Source organism: Felis catus, chromosome E2 (genome assembly GCF_018350175.1).
Source record: "Felis catus isolate Fca126 chromosome E2, F.catus_Fca126_mat1.0, whole genome shotgun sequence".
Classification (NCBI taxonomy): Eukaryota; Metazoa; Chordata; class Mammalia; order Carnivora; family Felidae; genus Felis; species Felis catus.
The window spans coordinates 47098162-47116186 of NC_058382.1; the positions used below are offsets into that span (position 1 = coordinate 47098162).

The following is an 18025-nucleotide window of genomic DNA, read 5'->3' on the forward strand; positions in this document are numbered from 1 at the left end:
TTTGAGAGGCTTATTACAGTACATTATCAACTTCCTGATTAAAGTCAGCTGAGCCCTGGGTGAGAGCAAGTCTCATGTGGTTAGCTGGGAAGAGTTGGAGAGAAATGGGGATTTAGAACATGGGAAAAAGTAGTTATAGGAGAAAGAGAAGGAGGAATTTGGAGAAGGTGAACAAGGAGAGAGATTGTCAGTCCTGTGCTTCCTCACCTCCCTCCAAGTGAACCACACAGAAACTCTCACTTTTTGTAGGTGGAATTACACCTGGGCATGTAAGACTCTGCACAGCAAGGGAGGTGGGTGACAGGTAGAGTGGGCAGGGAGGAGAGAGGAAAGCTTTCCAACTGAATGTGCAGCAGCACCTCTCTTGGTAAAGCCATTTAACATGCCAGGGAAGCACCTGAACTTTACATCCAGAATTCCAGGTTCCGATCCCTTCCCAGGCCAAGCAGGTGTGCTTATCTTCCCAGAGGTCCACCCCAGGTTGTTTGGCGATCACCCAGGATCAAGCCGATATTTAGATGATTTCACTATTGTCACTAAATTCTAGATTCAAAAGTTGTGACCATGGATGTATGACTTTTGTCTGTGTGTAAATCTATGTGCCCAGCATAAAAAAAAAATGCATATGTGAGAGAATTCTCTATTTTTTAAAGTAAGGATGTGAGTACTTAGTGGCATGAAGTAAGTAGTACTTAGTGTGGTTGGTGATTATATCCTCCTCTGGCAGATTTATTGCAGAAATGACTAAATCCAAGAACTGTCTTCTCTTAGGATCTGAAATACCAATTTCTCAGAATTCTGTGAAAGATATCACTGTAAATAAAAGGGCACGTTCTGAATATACCTCTTCAAAACTTAATGAAGAGTGGCCACTCTGCAGCCAGGTGACCACAGAGGTGTGCTCACCATGTGCACTAGGCTCTGTGTGTCCAGCCTTGATCCCCATCCTGGCCTTGCATCAGACCCTTCTGTGTGTATAGTAAGAGCCAACAAAGTGGCCAAGACAAAAATGTGTTGGGCTAAACCTACCCACAGCAATCCAGGATGCCCACCAAGGTTTGTTTTCATCCTTGACATCCAGTGCAATTGGACACACACTTGCAGTTGCTGTAGGAGATGCTAAAGAGAAGGGGAGATGTCTTGATGAGAAACTGATTATCTTTTTAAATTAAAAAAAATTTTAATGTTTTATTTATTTTTGAGAGCGAGAGACAGAGACAGTGCAAACGAGGGAGGGGCAGAGAGAGAGAGGGAGACACAGATTCTGAAGCAGGCTCCAGGCTCTGAGCTGTCAGCACAGAGCCCGATACAGGGCTTAAACACATAAGCTGTGAGATCATGACCTGAGCCGAAGTCAGACACTTAACTGACTGAGCCACCCAGGTGCACTGATGATCTTTTTAAAAGGAGTCATCATTCAATGCTGATCCATGGCAGGGGATCCACTCAACATGTGGCCAAACAATTCTTCCAGCGACATTCTGCCTCTGTGCTGCCACAGCGCTGCACTCCAGTGGTACAAGAAGTAGGAAATGTCATTCATTTCTAAAGAGTCAGATCACTTTTAAAAATTACGGAAAAGAGTATTTGAAAGCTAATCTGTTTGTAAAGTCTCCCCATGAAGCTTCCACTTCTCTATCTTTCTCCTAAGCTTTAAGCCCTGGTCCTGGGCCAGAAAGGCAAATTCCCAGCCCATAAGCACTGAAAATGACATTTAGAGGAGCCTGGCCTGCTATAACAGAATGAATAGTTAATACAGAGGGGCCCATATGCCACTCAAAACATTGTGTATTCTCGTGTGGTGTCCAATATGACAGCCACTAGCCACTGTGGCTCCTTAAATTCAATTTAATTTAAACCAAGCAAAAATTTAAAATTCAGTTCTTCAGGGGCACCTGGGTGGTTCAGTCAGTTAAGCATCCAACTTCAGCTCAGGTCATGATCTCGCATCTGTGAGTTTGAATCCCACATCAGGCTCTATGCTGATAACTCAGAGCCTGGAGCCTGCTTCAGATTCTGTGTCTCCCTCTCTCTCTGTCCCTCCCCACACTCATGCTCTGTCTCTTTCTGGCTCTCAAAAATGAATAAATGTTAAAAAATTTTTTTTAATTCAGTTATTCAGTCATACCAGCCACATTTCAAGTGCCTAATAGTCACCGGTGCTAGGGGCTCCCCCATTGGACAGTGTAGATGTAGAACATTTCCATCATCACAGAAAGTTCGACTGGGCAGTGCTACTGCTCTGATACCATCATTTAAACTGGTATGAGGTCTTTGAAAGGCCCCAAAATCCATGTGAAGGCAAATGATGGAAAATGGTAGATCAGGCTGCAGCTGGGGAGCATAGCTATGCATACATCCTCTCCTCCATCCTTTCATTCTTGTCTCAAATGTTATCATGAGCTTATGTGTACGTCATTTCATAAGAGAAGTGTTCTGAGTGTTGATGGAGTTCAGAGAAGCAAAAACTGCTTCCAGCTTGGGAAAAGGCCCTCAAAGCAGGAGGAATATTGTGGTGAAGGAAAGATCATCCCAAGCGAGGAAGGCACTGAGGGAGACAGGGTCTTCCCTAGAGAACATTGCTCCTCCTCTCTCCCAGCTGCCAGCCTGAGTCTCTCACCCCTGCCAGCTAGCTAATTACCTCAGTGCACCCTGTCAAGCAGTGGGGGATGAATGTCTAGACCAGTTGTCCTCGGTTTTGATTAAGGGTCAGTCATAGAGAAGAGAATTCACTTTAGCAAGTTACAGTGGGATATCAAATGACTTACAAAATTACCAGGAAAGCTGAAGAGACAGACACTAGGTGAAGCTTTTAGGAGTGGCTCTGAGCACCAGACCCCCGAGGAAACTGCTGCTTGGTTTGTGATCAGGATGCCACCATGATCAGGGAGCAGGACAGTCAGGAAATGACCACCACTGAAATCCCAACACAGCCATGAAGGTGCTGCCAGAGAAACAATGGGCCCAGAAAATATGGGCTCCGCCCATGTCACCTTCCACAGTTCATGCAGGTACATCTAACTGGCACAACTTAAATCACATCCAGAACCCTAGGTGTAAAAGCACCTAGTGAATAAAAAAGAGAATATGGAAAATGCCAGCTGCTAACTTAACAGAGCATAATAGGAAGGAGTGTTAGAAATGGGAATCCGTTCCTCCCCCAACCTGCCATGCCCTCGCACCCCCCAATCATGGCAGATCAGTTACACTCCAGGATAGAGCAACTTTCAAAAGTCAAAACCTGAGACCTATGGGAAGACTGCTAAAAGTAGAAAGCAGGAAACAACATTCATGTAATCACATTAACAAGAAAGAAAAGTCTGGAAAATACTTTAAGGCTCCTGGGTGTCTTTTATAAATCAAGAGTTCTAGAACTATGCGACCTCTTTGCTTGGATGTAGCTACTGTGATTCCTAGCATTTTGCAAAGAACTTCAGTAAGCTTGGGGTGGGGGTGGGGGGCTGTACAGCATCCCATCCAGCCACACACTGATGAGGACCTGAGGAAGGCTATTTTTAGGGTGAATTTCCAAGTCTGAAAAATGCTAGTAGGAAGGTGGCACCCAGCTCCTGGTTTTGTTTGTCATATCAGTCCCTGCTGAGGAAAGCAAACAGCAGGTAACTGTAGAACACACCTGTCTATAGCAGCTGTTTGATGTTAGCAGCCTTTGATTGTCAACCAAGCAATTTGCGTAGGATTTGGAAACAAAGGAAGGAGATTGTCAAGAGCCAGAGGAGCAGGTGATATGCAGCATGCCTATGTGCTCCCAGCAGTCAGGAGGAGAATGCCTGAGTGAGAGATTGGCACCAGAGGTAGCGCACTTTGGAGAAGTGACAGCCTCCTATGGGGAAGTAATGGGATCTCTGCAATGAAGTGCCAACTCCCTACCCCAATAAAGCCTGGATGTGGCTAAAGTCCACGCTACTTGAAAACAATTCTAATGAGTGTCAGGGTGGGACCTATAGAGGAGAAAAAACATGGTTCTTAGCACGGCTAGAGAAAAACTTCAGTAAGGACTCCAGATGGATGCTAGCCAGAATGGTTTCCAATTTATAATGACTGATTGTTTGCTCATTTGTTTATTTACTGATTTTTGCCTGTCCTTCAAGAGTCAGCTCAAATCCCATATCAAGTCACTCACTCATTCATTCATTCATTCATTCATTCATTCAAGAATCTCTACTCACCCACTCTACCTTCTGCGTACAAGCTCCTAGTCAGGGCATCCACAGCGAGACAAGTGAAAGAGGCAATCTTCTCTCTAAAGGGGAGATAAAACATTAATAAATAACTCTTGTACAAGGTATCAGGTGAAATAAATTGGTGTGAAAATTCCAGGATAGGAGAGTTTAGTTAGGTGTAGGAAAATGAGGAAGAGGATTTGGAAGACTTTCTTGGAGGAACCACCTCTGTGAAAGCCTTCATTAGCACCTCATCCTTGAGATTCAGCCTCTCTGAACAACCAGAGTACTCTGCCACTCGGCCACAACCTACCTTGTAGAGTTAGTGGCCTTTCAGTATATCTAGTCTTCTGATTTATATCTGACGAAAACAATGAGCTTTGAAAGTATTTTCTAATGAGTTGAGATAATGTATATAAAGAAAGGTGGTTAGCCATATAGTGGGTAATTAATAAATATTAGCCCTTTTCTAGGATGAAAATAAGCCCAGAGGAAAAAGTAAATGTTGTGGTTGAATATAAGCTAGAAATTCAGCTTGACCAACTTCACTGTTAAAGGACTGGTATTGGCAGCTTTGGTTGAATTCTTCTTTATGATTATTTATTTTAGAGCCAGGTCCTTTTGTATTCCAGAAAAGTGTTTGGAGAGAATTACTCTGAGAATTGCTGTTTGTTCCTAACAATCATATTCAGAGGAGGCATACATGATTCTAATGGAATTAGAAACCAGATATATTGTGGGAAGTGTCGAAGATCTCTGAAAGGAGGAGTACCTATAACGAAAATGTGGACATAGTTCCTCTAACTTTAACACCTCTCAAACTCCAATTTAAATTTAAATCCATAATGCACTGTTCTAAGGGTAACCGTTCAGCATAAAATTATTAACTCAAATTAGTATCTCATCACCCTCTCAAGGGAAAGTCTGAGAACTGAAGAGACAGAGCCAAATGTCAGCTTTCCCACCATACGTTTCCAGGTCAGTGTTGAAGCAGTGCTGGGAAAAGAGTTGGAAAAGCAATGATGTACTCACGAATTAGGATTCTATGACAATCTGGAGAGCTCTGTAAATCTTTCCCAAGGGTGGGATGGGAACAAGGAGTTATTTAGACTGTGCAACAATAAATAAGAGTAAGTATATAGTCAACCAGACAGAGGACCATAATCCAGCTTAAGCACCCAGGGACCCCACAAATGACATTCTCTGTATATGTCACCAGCAGCATGCAGAATTGGGGCCCACAGGCAGTCTGCTAACCCCTGAGGCCTGGTAGAGAATGCCCAACTAAGACGTGAGCTGTTTCCTTCAAGCAGAGTCCGTCACTAGTGGATCATTGTCTTGCCTTCCCAATGCAAGAGACAGGGAGGACACTAGATATCATGGTACATTTTAGATGTACACCCAATCTTCATAGGTATTCTATGGAAGCCAAAACTCTGTGCTGTCACACAACAAAGAATTGTGTGGACCAAAATGCCAACTGTGCCAAGGTTAAGAACATCTGGCCTAGATGTGCCATGCATGCACCTCACTCTGAGGTCTTGCCCCTTAGGTAGACACATCGTCAGGCCTCAGGGAGTAAGTCCCTTCTTCAGACAGGATTCACAGACTTTTCTCTACTTCTCCCCTTCCTCTTATCTGTCCTCCCCTTTCAGTCTTCCCAGCTTTAAGGAAATCTCGTTGAGGCCCTGGGGAATTCTTCTGCCTTCATGTTCTTCAGGACCCTGGGACTATGCTACCAAATCCCCTCTCCAAAATTGACAGGGAGGCCACCATAGGCATTTGGTGCAGGACAGTTCCTGCCCATTCATTATTGGACATTTATCATCTCTAGCCCCTAGAGAACAAAATGTGGACAACACCTTCCAGTCTTTTGAACTACCAATAAAACTCATGGCACACATTTCCAAAACCCCTCTTAGGGCTGCTAATACCCAAATGGAACCTTTGCCTTAAGAACTCAAGCTTTAGTAATATGGAAGCCAGAAAGACTTCCACTCTGCCTTGTGGAATGCTCCCTGAGGCAATGACCAATCAAATTACTTGTTTGTAGGAAGGGAAGGAAAAGAGGAAAAGAAAGAAAGAGAAAATAGATTGATATATCTAAATAGTATCCTGCCATGTTCAGGTTACTTCTGTAATAGAGGTTCATAGGATCCATAAAAGTCTGAAGCAATACAGGGACTTTTTTTTCCACCAGCCATCTCAAAAGCCAGTGTTAAAACTCTGCTTGTTTGTTGGTTTGTTTGTTGGTTTGTTTTTATCACTAAGTAATGTCTCTACCTGACATCCCTGATTCTCTATCCGTTTCTGACCCCGTGCCTATACCACTAAGGACAGGTAGAGAAGATTTTCTAGAGGAGGAAGGCACAGGGCAGGGTAAATATTTCTAGTTCTTCCATTACCAGATAGCTAAAGATGCAGTGGTTTGTGTTTTGGCAGAGTCAACTTGGTCAAATGACACCTTCCCTCTGAGGGTCACTGCTTCTTAGGCAGATTTATACAGGAGGCTTCTTGCAAAGGAGATCTGCCTTCTCATTTGTCACCAGGATCCATGATGCCCAAAAGAGGAGATTGGACTGGATTGCATTGTCTCCATCTGACCTGGAAAACTCTAGTGAGTAGAATCCACATCAACCTTGTTCAGAGGTAGTTGGCCCCTTCGTTGTCAACCCGCAGATGGTTACCTTCTGCTCAAGCACAAACCTCCATCCATTCACCCATGGGCTGGTTCTTTCTGAAGATCTGACAATAGCAAATTGTGCAGGAAGGAGGCTTTGGGGGCTATTTCCCACAGAAAACGCAGGAACTCTGGCCCTCAGCCTGTCCAAGGGTGGTGGAAAGAACACTGCATTAAGTGTCCTGAGATCTAGCTTTTATCCTTACTCTGCGTGATTTCGTCCGAGCCCCAACTTTTCTACATCCTAATTTCTCATCTGTGAAATATGTCCCCCCTATATCACAGTATTGCTGTGCAGTTCAAATAAGCTAACATTATGCAAGTACTTTGAAAAGCTATAAGAACTATAATAATGTTATTCCTTGACTATAGATTAATGAACATAGTAAAATCGCTATTGTAGGTATTAGCATAATAGCACAGATTGCCCTTCCCTTTAATGAAATTCATCAGGGATAAAATTCTTAGACTTTTTCCTGACATTCTCTCACCATGTTTTTTCAGTCAGAGGCCATGAAGCTCAGTGGTCCCTAGCCACATACCTCTGTATAGGTAAAGGATCCAGAAGACCCCTCTGCCTAAAGGGACATGGCTAGATACAGATTAGACATCCTCCTGGAATCTTCCAAGGTTCTTCTAATTGCTTGCTTGAACAGCTCTAGGAAGAGGGTCAGCAAATATTTTAAACTGCAAAGCATGGAAATGATGCTCCAGAATAAATCAAACCAAGTTTGATTAGAAAACATGTTCAGTTTTGTGACTAGCTGCACAATTTGCCAGTTATGAGGACAGGGCTTCCTCCCCTCGCCAGGGAGAGCTGGAGCTGATGTAAAGTCCCTGAGGAAAACTAAAGGGTTGGCTCTACCTGAGAATGCCCACCCCCCTGCCCCTGCCCTGTGGAGAGGCAGGGGTGGGGCGAAGGGGTTTGGCAAAGGCCTCCCAGAGGCTCTGGAGCAACACGGCAGGCCTAGAGCCATGTTGTGCTACCAACAGCTTGGCATGCAGTTTCCTCTCTCCAGATCCAAATGTCACATTGCTGATATAAAATTCATTGCAATACTTCTCTTCATTTCCTCTCTGGCTACTTTTCTCTTGCAGGCTCCATGAAGATTTCCATAGTCACCATGCTCTCTGGGTAGAGTCAGCAACAACCACCAGCAGCGTGTCCTAGTTCCACACTGCCATTCCTTCTCTTCTGTGCTTCTCTCCACGTTTCCTATTCCAGCACAGCATTAGAACAGTGTTACTAGCTAGGTAAGTGATTTGCAGCTACATTTTCCCCCCTTATTAGAGGGAAGTACCCACTTAAAGGAAGACACTGCAGAAACCATCCCCCTTTTTCTCCCCTCAAAAGACCTTTCTTATCATCTTCCTTTGTTTTTAAGTTTCCTTTTGCTTGACCTTCAACATGGAGTTTCTAAGGGCTGGACTCTGCCTTGTCTTCATTTAGCTGTTAAAGCAGGTTTTACGTCCTTTTTAAAGTGACATTCGTAAAAGAGGGAGGTCATCAGTGGTAGGGCTGTGCAAAGACTCGGCCAGGGAGAACACTGCCTTGTGCCTCAAAACACAGGCAGACCACTGAAAACACCTGAACAGACGGGGGAGAGGTGACCTTGGGTTGGAAACAAAGAACTGGGCCCTGGAAGCATGCCTCTTTGCTCCCCACAACACCACAGCAACTCACCCTGGGAAGAGCAAGAGCACAGAAAACAAAGGCTCATTTGGCATCTCTGATATCATCTTTGGAAGTGAATAAGACAAATAACTTAAAAGGGGCTGGAGAGATCGATGATGCTGCTAACTTGAGACTGTCCATATGAGAGACTCTGATTTATCAGCCTTCATAAGAGCGGATAAGCTCTGAAATGAGTGTTCTGTGATCGGCGGTTGTACCTCCTGCTAATCTGTGTTGCTGTCCTGGCTGGGGGAGGGTGGGTATGTGTGGAGGGGGAGGGGACTGTGACAGGGACTGAAAATACACACTTTGATTCCATTATTCACTGATCCACCAGTTTGCCCTCTTATGATGGGGCTGTTAATTGTGCCATTCCAAGGTGCAGCCCAGAGCCGGTGGGAATTATATTTCAGAACAGGTTTGGGGTGGGGGGAGAAAAAGCTATTGCTGAGAGTGGAGCCCTGTCATTTTTTTTTTTAACCAGTATTATTATGAAAGCTATGTTCCTTGTATTAGCAGAATGGACTCAGAGAAACCAAACCATGCAGCCATTCAGAAAAGAGGGGGGGGAGTTCTCCCCAGGGCAGGGGGACGCTCGGGATCCAGCAGGGAGAGGGAAGCTATTATTAAAAATAAGAATAAGAAAATAGAGCTGTAAAGTGGGTGAGTAGCTTGGCTGAATATTGGTGCGGAGTAGTGTCTGAGCACTGGCTGGGGCTGCCTGAGTAAGATTAAAATCTGCAGGGAAATTTTGTTCCTTAGCACTGGCAGAAATTAGGAATAAATTCAATTGCATTCTGCACAATAGCTGGAAGCGATTGAGGTTAAGTGGCCCCGCTCTCTGATGTGTTAGTATTACTGAGCACTCTGCCCATGTGACTCGGTGCAATCTGCTCTTGGAACACGTCGCCATGGCAACTGATGATTTCTATTACAGTACATTCAAGTTCACATTCTAGGCCTGTCATATGCTTGGAAATTTCCAGTTAAAATATTTATTTATGAAAAAGGCAAAAAAAAAAAAGCCACCCCCAGACTCTTTCAGGGATAGAAAACAAAAAGGTATACCCCGATGCAGAATGATTTATCTGCAGACGAGGCGAGATGGCTGCATTTTCACTTAGCTGTTGCCACCAAACAAAAACACTCCCCATGGGGTGGCCAACTTTAGGAAGGTGGGGGCAAGATAAAATCTTACCGACTGTGGTGTGTGTGCAGGTGTGATGTCAGCCTGAGTGCAAAGTGACAGAAGTGGCCTGGAAAACCTAAGAATCAAAGTTTCCACTTGGTTCTTTGAGGCACATGGTTCTAACTGCAGCTTCCCACTAAGGTTTTGCACTGTTTCTCTGAGTCAGCCCTCAGCCAGGAAGGAGCAGCACTCACCCCTCAGCCATGATGAAGGAGTGGAGAGCTCTCTCACTGGGTGGATGGATATTCCAGAGCCCCTAGATATTCCCAAGCCAACCCCAGGAGAGGCAGAGGGCGACCTGGGACAGAACACAGCAGACTGCACTCTCATAGAAACCATAACCATGTTCCCTGACAGAGATCTGTGAGGCTTTCTGTGTATACCTTCCAGGCACTGCCCACAGAGTCCCAGGGACCCCCAACCCCTTCACTAAAACTATTGTTTAAGCTTATATACACCCACTGGCTTCTCCCCAGAGAAAGACAGTCAAGGGTTAAAGAAAACCTTTCCTAAGAAAGCAAGCATTGTTTCTTTGCCATGCACTACACGGAGAGAGATTGCTAACAAGGGCTCCTGGCTTCCTCCACTTTTTCCCCTTAGTCAAGCACATTAAATATGTTAATAAAAGATTCCCCAATGCTTTCACTATCAGAAGTTTCCAGGTGGTTGTGATGACCCGAGGTGCCCAATTACCTGGTGAGGGCATCCCATGACTCACAGATGGTTCTCTCTCCAGCTTTTAAAATCTCCAGAATCTTTTTTTACATTGTGGCTTCTGCTGTGTCTGATTGGAATTGAATCGTGATTCATAGCTACAACCCACTTTGTTGGTGGGACACAGTTTTCTGAATTTTCCTCATTGTAAGAGTCACTGGGCTGCTTGTTTTAGAGACATATTCCTGAGTATATTCCCCAGACCTACTAAGTCAGAATCTCCAGGGGGTTGGGCCTAGAAATCTGTATGCTTACTACCAAGCAAATTTGAGTGGCACTGTACTTGGATTGTGGACCTATTAACAATATTAGGGCTATCTTTCAAAAATTATCCCACTGACATACTCCTAATGTCTCTATATAAGGCACCGAGCCAGAAGTCTCCTGGGAAATTCCTTACCATTACTGGTGTAAAATGTGACAAAAAAAAAGATTGGGCAATATTAAAGAAAAGTAAAGAATGGATTGATGGTTGTAGTTCTGGAGATTCCCCAATGGAAACATGAATGAATTCAGTCTTCTAAATATGAAAGTATTTTCTGTGCAACCAAATAGTCATTGCATGTGTAAGAAAACAACTTCTTAAAACTCAGGTTAACTAATGTGCCAACCCAGAAACTTTAAGAAAGGAGTATTGGGCATGTAAAACAGATGGAACTATTTAGGAATGGGGTGGGGGTGAATTGCAGGGTTAAATTTTTAGTCCCACTCAGCAGCTTTGTCTATGAGGATTTACAAGACAGGTGTTATGTGTACAGATTGCTGACTGTGCGTGTAGAAAGGTAGGGGAGGCAGCATAAAAGATGGCAGCACTAAAGCCAGAATCCTGACCAGGGTGGGTGTGTGTTCTGCATTCAGCAGAGAAGACACCAAACATAGAAGTAGCCCCTGTACCCTCTCCTCCTAGTATAATTGAGTGGTGCCTGGACATGCCACTCTGTTGAGGAACTCTAGATAAAGACTTTGATGTCAACGCCACTCAGATTGATGGTTCTCTCAGATCTGGGAGCATGGATTGACGAACTTTCTGGAGTGTTTGTTGATCCAAAGGGTGAGAAGTCAAATCCAAGGGTGGGCACTTGGGGAAATTAGAGCAGCCATGTTTAGTTCTTGAATCAAGTCAAAGTTCCCAAGAACTCCTTCACACATGCACACACACACGCACACACGCACACACAGTTCTGTAAGCGCTGAAAGAGAGACAGAGACACAGAGAAAGACAGAGACAGAGACAGAGAGGGAGATTTAATAAGCCCTTCTAGAGCCTGGATTCATGGATCCAGAAATTACTTTTTCAGCTTCTGTAGGGGATTACAGACCTGTAGGCCCTATCCAGCCAAGGAAACGGCAGGACCTCAAGCCCAAAATGGTTCTGGCCAAGCCTAGCTCAGCCTCTCCCCTTTGTGTGGGGCAGCAGCGTCACCTAGTGATCCTGTGGTTTAAGTACAAGCTCTTTTCCTGGGAACTGTCCAATTTGATCAAACTGTAAAGAGATCAATTATCCATATTAATGAGTAAGAGTACGAGTATATATAATCCCAGAATGGAGATGATACCCAATTTTGTTTTTGTTTAGCCTAAAATGCATTCTGTGACTTTGTAGCATTTGGGTTTTCCACCAAGCACCATAAAATGGAGTATGATTAAGCTCCTGCCAGGGAGGCTGGGTGAAGAAGGAGGAGTTAACAAGGTTAAAGGGGGATGGGTCCTTGTGTCATTTCAGGTCCTCCAAGAAGCAGATGCTGAGATGAGGTTAGATATGCAAGACACTTAGTACAGTTAACACCTGTAAAAGACAAAGGAGAAAGGGAGTAGGAGTAGGCAGGGAGAGCCTTGAGACCACCACACAGGTCAGACATCTGTGAAAAGAAGAAGGGGAAGGAAGGAAGATGGGGTAGGGAGAACTTCAGGCTGCTGTGCGGCTGGAGAAGGATTTGGCCAGCCCAACAGGGCAGTCTGGTACAAAAAGATCATCTGCAGAGGAGTCCTACACTGGCTAGAAAAGGTGGGCCCTGGTATTACCACTGGGCCTGGTCATTGGCCTGGAGCTTCCCTGGAGATGCTCATAGCTGCCAGCTAACTGCACTCCTTCTGGCAGGTTCTCTCTTAAAGGGAGACCTGAGCAGCCTGACTCTATGGCTACCACAGACTCAAAGGGAAGCTGTCTCAAGATCATATGTTTGCCAGCGGATCACCATGTCTGCACATGGACACTATCAAAAACAGAGAATGAAGGAACCCTGTGGAGTGGTGCATCTAAATTGATGAGTGTAAAATCTAGCACTTGTTCTCATTCCATTAATTATTGTAAACTAGAAAGAGGGACTCCAAGCAGCATTTATTAATCTTGCCTTTCTAAACAGCAAGCTGCCTGCCATCAGTGGTATGTTCTCTGCCCAGGAAACCAAGATCAATGTCAACAACCTGGAAAACCAACAGCACTTTGGCTTCTTTGTCAAGGATGGATTTGGGTCTGAAAATGTCTATATCCTGCCCAAGGCATGAACAATGACCTCACATCTGTGCTGACTCTCTCCTTCCTGTAAATGGTCTTTGATGCTGTTGACCGTGAGACACCACTGCCCTGGCGATAGGACCTGGTCTCTGTATTTAAAAACATTAAGGAACTTGCTCAAATTCAAGGATCTTCAGAAATCCAATTTGGGTGAATTAGGAAACCCAGATAGCACTACAGGCAAGGGCACAAAGTTTTCAAATCACAGTTAAGCCACAAAGGCCCAGCATACCTTGAATAAAAAATGCAAGGAGCCGCTTGACAAAGAACCTTGAAAAGATCTAAGGATGGAAGAATGCATGCCCCACTGTGGAAATAGAGAAAGGATGAGGAAGAGCCAAAAAAAAAAGTGAACGCACAAACTTTCTAAAGCTTGTCAAGGTAAGAAAGATAAGAGCAGCCGAGAATGAGTTAACACCACCAAAGAGGTTAAAGGCAAGGAAAACGGGCTGGGGAGGGAAAAGCATGGGCAATGAAGTGGCTGGACTAATAAATGAGAAGGCGAGTGAAATTAATGATGACTCTGAGTGACAGAGATACCAAGCTGCTCTATTAAATTGGTCTTTAACAAAAATAAAGGAAGGGAGCATAGATAATTAGGAAGTAATGAAGACTTTAAATATAGACGTTGAAATAAACCAGGTAAGGGAATACTTGAAAACATGGTACAATATGTAAATCAGCAGGTCCAGATAACACACAATTCCCCAATCTTAAGGGAATTAGTTAATGAACTTGCTGAACTACTGGCCATTATTTTCAAAGATTCCAAGAGACCAAGGATTATAAAATGAAAATATTTGACCAGTCTTACACCAAATAAAAAAAAAAGCAGCCCTGATAATTATTATACCTGCTGCTATATACTCTCCCCCACCTCATGGGGATGTTGTAATGACAAATGTGATTAGAAATATTCATCTACCCAGAGGAAAACCTCGAGGGAGGGGTAGCTGGTGCAGGTTTCTATGATCCAAGCTGATGGGCTGGAGCTGGGACATATGATCAGGAGCACTACAGATATTTGACCTTTTGTTCAGTAGAATGCATTTGGGGGTTGTATAATTATATTTTTTTGGTTTTTAAGCTGTATAAAATCAGTTCACATCCCCAGAGAGAAAGGGAGAGAAAGCCTTCCTACTAGGTGCCCATCTATAATGCTAAAATTTCTAAGGATAGTCCACAGATGGATAAAGGAGTGTCGGCAAAAACAAAAATCCCCACCCTCTCTCTTTAATAAGTAGACTGCAACACATTATTAATTTAATCAAATAAGTAATATATTAGTCTGGTTTTTAAAAAAAGCAAAGAATACAGAGAAGCAATAATAATCATCACCTAAAATCCTGCCATTGCTTATAAAATTTGCCGTATTTGCATGCATAACTTTTCCCATAAAAATATAGGAGTCATTTTTATAAAAATTGGATGGGTCCTATATGTAGGATGGCCCATATACATATAATATAATTGGTCTTTTTCCCACGTACTGTAATGCACACATCCTTCCATTATTCTAAAATGCGGCATGGTCGTTTAACCAACAACTTCTGGACATTTAGATTAGTTCCCCTACTTCCATTTTGCTATCGCTAACTCTGCAGTTAACATCCTTAAACAAACATCTTCGTAGACTTACTCTTTTCTTCCCTTAGAATAAAATCCCATAAGGGGAATTGCCAAGTCAATTGTCCTTCTTTAGGACTTTTGTTCCATATTGCTAAATTACTTTCAAGAAAGAAGGCAATTAACACTCCACGAACAATAAATGAAAGTGCCCATTCCCTCAATACACACACCAACTGCATTTAACAAATATTTTAATCTTTCAATTCAATAACATTTTAAACATCTCATAACAGCTGAATTTGATTAGATAGAAAAAAACACCTGAGGAAATTTATGTATTTTTTTTCTAGACTGACCTGAACCAGTTTGGAGGAATTCTCTTTTCTCTTCCTCTCTCCCTCCCATGTGTCCTGCCTGCCTGCCTGCCTGTGACTCCCTTTCTTTTTGAATCATAGCTGCATTGTCATATTTTTCATAAAGCTGGGTAAGAAATTCAAACAGCACTATTGAAAAGAACAACCCGGCACTATCTTATGAAGTTAAACTTTCACAAGCCTTTGAACTGGACCTACACGTGGGAGAAACACTCGCATAAGTGCCTGAGAAGGCCCAGGAATGCATACAGCAGCCCTGTCCTGCCCTAACTAAGGAGCTGACTACAACCTACCTGTACATCCCCAGGAAGAAAGATGAGTAAACTGTGCCATATTCCCACACTAGACCATCATATGGCAGTGAAAGGGATGAGCCACAGATAAATACAACCACACGGATGAATCTCAGAAACCACTTCAAATGAAAATAGCAAGTTGCAAAAGATTAAGTACAGTATGATAAAATTTTTATAAAGCCCAAAAGCAAGTAAACATAATTAACGTATTGCCGGGGGGGTACATACATATGGGATAAAAGCTTTTTTCTCAGATAAATAATAATCACAAAATTTAGGGTGTTGGTTATCTCTGAGGGGGAAGGCAGGGTCAGAAGAATGGAACAGAGGGAACTCATAGATGCCACGCCAGGAATGTTTCAGATCCCAAAGGGATCACACCTATTATCATTCCATATATGTTCTGAGCATCTGAATGGATCAACCACAGAGAGGTGATTATGTATTGCACACTCACTAGTTAGCAAATTTCATTTGCTAATATGTCAAATAGTGCTCTGATGTCCCCAGAGAGCACAAGCGATTTTTCACTGCTAAAACCAGGCCGCATACTTTTCTGGCTGGGTGCCTGCCACCGAAAATACAGAACAGAGCCTCTCCCGAGGATTCCACAATTCCCCAGAGAAGGGCTGTACCCCCACATCTCAAGTGGAGAATTCCCTCCACTCTGGAGAATCAGCAAGGGAGAAAAATGAAGCAGAATGTACAACAGACACAACTTCAAGAGGAATTCCCTAAGGCTCAGGGCTATGACCTTACCCATTCTCGTGTTCTTTTCTAAAAATAGATCCCGAATTCTGGTAAATGGTTAGAGGAAAATAGCCTATTTTTAAAGGAGAAGTCCTAAATAGCGAAATCATTTTGCTTAAGCAATGAGCCAAGTCACTTCTAATGAGGTTGTGGCATTACTGGAAATAAGAGATATATTTAAATAAATAGTCCATACATTACCCCAATAAATCACTTGAAAAATATTCTCAAATGTACTGAATGTATTTTTAGTGGCATATGCCTGACCTTTCTGGAAAGAGAAAGACAATGCTGGAACATTTTGAGAATAAACATTTATCCAAATTAGTAGTCAAGACACTAGTAAAATTGTTTTACATTTTCTTAACACCTTTAACTATACCCTATGCTTCAAGAACAATTTATTTTTCCCACCTTTAATAAAATACAGATTCTGCCTGTAAAGTAGCAGGAATATGAGATCAGAAACTTTTTTGATGACCCAATGAGAAATCCTATAATGGTCCTATTACTTCAAGGCCTCGGGCAGGATAGATATATGTATTTGCAACATTTCCATAAAATGACTTGCAGTCCATAAAATGTTAGTTTTTATGACTGTGTTTCTGAGTGTTTTAAAATCAGTGCCATATTATTTTTTTTATAATATTCACAATAAAAATGTAAATAAAACCCATTTATTCATTCAACAAACACATTCTGAGAACCTGCTCTCTGCCTGGTAATCTGCTAGGGACATGCAAGTCTTCTTTCAAAGTCCTCATAGCCTCGGATGTTTTATAAAGCCCCCTGTCTTAAATAGCATCTGAACCTTTGTATGTTATGTTCCACTGCCTAAAAAATCATGATAATAATCGATATAACAACAATTAAAATAATAATATGCCACTTGCAATTATGTGGATGGAATTAGAGGGTATTACGCTAAACAAAATTAGTCAGCGAAAGACAAATATCATAAGACTTCACTCATATGAGGACTTTACGACACAGATGAACACAAGGGAAGGGAAGCAAAAATAATATAAAAACAGGGAGGGGGACAAAACATAAGAGATTCTTAAATATAGAGAACAAACAGAGGGTTCCTGGAGGGGTTGTGGGGGGGGGGGGATGGTCTAAATGAGTAAGGGGCATTAAGGAATCTACTCCTGAAATCATTGTTGCACTATAAGCTAACTAACTTGGATGTAAATTTTAAAAAATAAAATAAAGTAATAATAGAATAAGTTATTCTCGAGATAGTGCTTCAGGTTGAGGTTTGGGGCAAGAATTTCCAAACCTCAAATATCTCCAACCCCGATGCTTCCCTCACCCCACCTCTCTCTCACCTCTCACTCTCTGCTTTCCCCTTCTCTGATCCTTAGCTAAGCTCACTGTCTTCCCTTCTGTTCCCTTTCTTCTCTCTTTCCTGTCTTCCCTTTACTATAAAACTTCTAGAAAAACATTCACGCGGCTCTCTCCTCTCAGAAACTTCTGGTCAACTGTGGGCAATTTCAGTCCTTTGCTCTAGCCACAAGGACACAAAGGTCAGCAGTGGCCTCCTGCTGCCTGATTTTCCTCATCTTACTTAAACTTCTGTAGCAGGTACACCTTGGACCCTATGATCATTTGTCTGCCTTCTCCCCTTTAGGGAGGTCTCTTTACTGGTTTTCTTTCTGTGGGACCCTTCTCCACTCTCCTGGCCAGCTCCCTCTCTCTTTGCCCACCCCTCCAGTATTGGTACTCCACCACAAACAGCACCCCCACTTATCCTGTTACTGTGACCACCGTGGGCTCTTCTCGTGGGCTGCATGCAACCACACACGAGGGCTCTTTGCCTGGAATGCTGACCCTGAAATCCTCATTTCACGCATTCCCCTTCTCTCTTCTGCTTAAATCTCATCTTCCAGGGACTGGCTTAAATGAAGGCAGCGTGTAGTGGCTGAGGGCATGGATTCTGGAGCCAGATGGTGGGGGTTCAAATGCTGACTCTGCACTGATGAGCTAGCTATGTGACCTTGGGCAAGTTACTTAACCTTTTTGCGCCTTAATTTCCCCAACTATAGCATGAAGATAGTAATAGTATCTGCCTCCAAAGAT

The 18025-nt window shown here is 43.1% G+C and overlaps 1 long non-coding RNA gene across 12 annotated transcripts in view; it reads left to right on the top strand.

The window, feature by feature from the left end:
• The window catches only part of LOC111557992, a 474951-nt gene that overhangs the window by 443939 nt on the left and 12987 nt on the right, over positions 1 to 18025 (top strand). For 11 of the 12 annotated variants that reach the window (XR_006590782.1, XR_006590783.1, XR_006590776.1 and 8 more), the window contains 2 exons: positions 6624 to 6798; positions 7960 to 8115. This is a non-coding gene — a long non-coding RNA (uncharacterized LOC111557992). The remainder of the gene's footprint in view (positions 1 to 6623; positions 6799 to 7959; positions 8116 to 18025) is intronic. The other variant, XR_006590786.1, reaches the window with a different exon arrangement.